Consider the following 4293-nt stretch of genomic DNA (forward strand, 5'->3'; position numbering starts at 1 on the left):
GGATCCCACAAACAATTTGATAACTATGAGTCAAAATGTGCTCCTCCACACGGACCATCTAAAATCAACAACCCTCTACAAAGCGTGGAGGTCATGAAACACCTGTAGAACCTGTTGAAGACTATTCTAATCAGCAAGACGTCTCTCCGTAAAGAAAATGACCTTTTTTGTACCCTTATGTATATGTAGATCAGAGGCTGGGAAATGCCCCATACCATGAGGGCCCCCATAATATGTCATGCTTATGTAATGGGTACTAAAGCAGTCGTGCACACACTCACGCACACACATAGCATGTGAGAATATTCTCAGAGAGATCAGTGTGCACTGCTGAGGGCTTTCTGATGGACCTGACAGGAGAGCCTTTGGTCTGTCACACACTGACTCGCTCCGTGCTTTTGTCACTGGAACACAGACTATTGGAGCTGACACTGAAGTCTACTCTCATTTGCCTTACAACGGTGGGAAACACCCAGACAGACATGTAAAAATGCAGGTCATATTCAATGAGATTAAGCTGTCAGTCACTGACTAGAGGAACACGATGGGAAAACATCTAACCCTAAACCTAACCATGGGAATATGTGAGCAGTCACATCACACCATACATATTTATTTCAGTATTGATATTAGCTTGATATCTTGATATCATATCGTATTGCATATCTAAGAGATACAAAGTATATTGGAACCACAATGTGTCAGTTATGTAAGATTCTTTTACATTTATCAGTATCGGCCGATATTGGATATTTAATTTTTTGTGTTCATTTCTTATTTTTTACTGTAAGATTACCTTTGACATCATCTAACGCTCACTTAAAGGGGTCCTATTATGCTTTTTCACTTTTTTAAATTTTAGTCAGTGTGTAGTGTGTATGTTTGGGCATAAAAAAGATCTAGAAAGTTACAAATCTCAAAGTCCACTCCAAAGGGAGATATTTCGTTTTTCAAGAACTACAGCAAACGGCTCGTTTGGACTATGGCGTTGGTTTCCGGGCTTTGTGATATCACAAAACGGCTCATTAGAATATCATTAAAAATAATTCCCGCCTTCAGAATTTCGAATGGTTGGGGGGTGGGGAGGGGTGAGGTTGTGGTTAGAACGCTTGGTTGAGTGAGTGCATCAGACGAGACAATGAAGAAGAAGTGCTGCTGCAGAGTTAGTGCATCAGAGAAAACGAAGAAGAAGAGCTGCTGTGCTGTAGCGTCATTTTCGGCATGTCTAGAACAATCCTTACAAGTACAACACGACGTAGCTGGGCGCCGCAGACAGACGCCGAATGGCGCCGCCGGTGTGCTTACCCTCATAGAAAATAATGTATTAGAATTTTAAAGACGTGGCGCGACGCTGCGCTTGTCGTCCGGTGCGCGACCGCCTGAAACGCTGTTTTTTTTCACCTCCGTGCCCAAACGTCTTTGTTTGGGCTTCCGAAAGCGGATGATGTCAGGAAACAGTGGTTGCAATTTATTTTTTAACTTTGTTCCTGAGCATTATAACCCCAATTTGCTATTGTGTGCTGCGCATTTTACTAAAGACAGCTTCCACAACATGAGGGAGTACAGTACCGGATTCGTCAAAAAGCTTTTGTTGAAAGACGGAGCAAGGGGCGTGGCAGTAATGAAACACCGTCTAAGCTGTTCGCCAATCACAACGCACTGGGACAGCAAACCAATCACAACACATTTTGTTTTTTGGAAGGCGGACCTTCATCAAAGACTAATCGAGCCGTTTGTGCCAGGCTGGGGAGAAAATAATGCGTTTTTCGAACCACCAAGCATGAGAGCATGTTCTAGTATACCCCTCAAAACAAAATCAAGACTTTATAAAAGAGCAGACTAGGACCCCTTCAAATTTGCGATTTAACAGAATTAGCGACAGATCTTTTCTTCCATATTGTGACGTGGTGTAGTGGATTATCATAAAATATAAAAATGTAGGGTGCGGACTCGTGTCTATGCATCAGATGTTGATCAGAGGTGCAGTGTGTAAATGTTAGCGGTATCTAGCGGTGAGGTTGCGAATTTCACATAGAAAAGCTATGGTGGCTGACACAGGACAAAGATGTCCTAGTCTGAGACAGCAGAAAGTAGCCAATCAAGCAATGAGGTTTCTTTAGATAGGTAAATTAAAGAATTATATTTACTTTATTCAGTAAACTGATATGTTATTGTGAATATTATAATGACTTTACTTTTTTTAATAATTGTGTCAGTGTTTTATTCACAAGAAGAACATAGTGATGAAACGCGCTCTGTAGAGCAGTTTGTCCATTTAGTTCTACTGTAGAAACATGGCGGCACAAAATAACGACATCCATGTAAGGGGACCCACGGTGTATGTAGATAGAATTTGCTCATTCTAAGGTAATAAAACATAATGGTTCATTATGTAAGGTTTTTATACACCTCTGAAAACATAGTTGTGTGTATTATATTGAATTTATTTAAATAGATCCTCCTAAATATTACACACTGCACCTTTAAATGGAGATCTGAATGCGACCTTGCAGTCAATTGTAAGAAAAGGGGTGGTTTATGCAGACTAAATGATTAAAGAAGAGAGGACTTTATAAGTTGTTATACCAGAAGATCCAGTTATGCCATTTTGATTTAAAATTATTTTAAAAAAAAAAGAAATTAAACATGCACAGATGAATCTTTCGCAATAAGATGCATTTGGAAAATACAGTGAATTTCGAGTTCATGCCATTTTAAGGTTAGCCTAATTTTTAAAACACGAATTATTTAACACCACTGTTGTGGATGGCGCAGTCTGGTTCTAACTCAATGTGACATAATGACAATTATTCACATAGTGCAGCTGATTGGTTTCTTTTCCTATCATCAGCCAATGAGCTTGCAGCTCAACATTCAAATATTCAGCTAGTGCTTGCTGTACCAGTTGCAGCGCGCTTCAGAAACCCTCCACCTTCCCCAGCTCCACCTGTATTGATCTGCTATGGGATGATTTCATGTATGTTATATATATATAGGGTTTTTATATGTGCAGCAGCAGTATTTCTTACATGCTCACAGCAGCATGTTGTGGATGTATTGGCAGTAGGTAGTCTCAGTACTTGCTCTGCCACAGCAGCAGCAGCAGCATAGCAGATCTATTCTGCCAAGACCAAATACATTAACATTGTCATGTACATAATGCTAAACTCTCATCACAGAAATTTAATTTTGAGCAGATGTCAGAATGGCAATCCAGATTTTAAACTGTACATTATAAGAATGTGATGCCTTGATTCATTTTATACTTTATTTTTCATTCATTTAAACAAAATAGTATGGTATATAATTTATAAGCACATCCTTTAGCTCTTTCAGCCAGTCTTATTGATGCATCCCTAGTCAACATCACTTAAAATGACTCAAAAATGAATGACGACTTGTTTAAATCATAATTTTAATTACATAAACCACTTTTTTATTTTGTACATCTAATAAGTACAATTAAAGCATTAAATCATCAGTTAAAATATTTGTTTTTGTCCTGTGGATCTTAAATCATAAAGTAACACCCTCTTTACATGAACCAAATGAATTTGAGGTCAGACTATAATAATCAAATGTCAAACAAATCACTCCACTCTAAACAGGCAAATTCAGTACAGGCAAAACAACAACTAACTGTCTCAATGAAATCCAGCCACTCAAAACCAAAGTGTTTTAAACACACATAGAAATATGAAAGCAGAACACCATATGAGACTCCAGATTTTGGCTTTTCTGCAGCATTTATGCTCTTTCCCACTGCTTTGAAAACTTCCTAAATCCCACCAAAGACCCGTAATCCTTCAAAGAGAGTTAAGAATCAACTTCAGACATATTGCGGGCTACTGCTTTAACACAGCCCTGCCAAACAGAATAACTGCATGGATAAATTAGTCGCTGTACGTGATCATTTGACTGTTTTACAGTTAAACTCACACTAACAGGCTGTCACATGGAAGAAAAATCAACTCACCAGTTTGTGTGAGTGTGTAAGTGTGTGACAGTGCAGCCACGCACAGATTTCCCAGGACAACACAAGATTCCCAAAGTGCTGCTTGGTCTGCTTTGTATAAAATAACCTTTCAGGTTCAACCTGCTCTTTTTGTATTTCCGTCCCTCTCTGTCAGCTTAATTGGTCAGTTCTTTCTCTTTCTCACTGTTTTATGCTCCTGTCTGCTTCACCTCTGTTAAGTCCCTCTCACAAACTGACACACATGCACTCTCACTCTCACTCTCTCACTCTCTCTCTCTCGCTCCACCACTACAGAACTTCCTGGTTGACAAGGGTTT

The 4293-nt window shown here is 39.2% G+C and overlaps 1 protein-coding gene across 3 annotated transcripts in view; it reads right to left on the bottom strand.

The window, feature by feature from the left end:
- LOC107565106 (vinexin-like) overlaps nt 1-4293 on the bottom strand; it is a 61192-nt gene that overhangs the window by 48335 nt on the left and 8564 nt on the right. The window contains exon 1 of one of the 3 annotated variants that reach the window (XM_016250307.1): nt 3977-4212. The exons of the other annotated variants lie outside the window; for them this stretch is intronic. The gene's annotated coding sequence lies outside the window, so the exon portion shown is untranslated. Of the gene's footprint in view, nt 1-3976; nt 4213-4293 lie in introns of those variants that run through there. 3 annotated transcript variants of the gene reach the window in all.

Source organism: Sinocyclocheilus grahami, unplaced genomic scaffold, assembly GCF_001515645.1.
Source record: "Sinocyclocheilus grahami isolate Dianchi unplaced genomic scaffold, SAMN03320097.WGS_v1.1 scaffold982.1, whole genome shotgun sequence".
In the NCBI taxonomy this organism is placed as follows: Eukaryota; Metazoa; Chordata; class Actinopteri; order Cypriniformes; family Cyprinidae; genus Sinocyclocheilus; species Sinocyclocheilus grahami.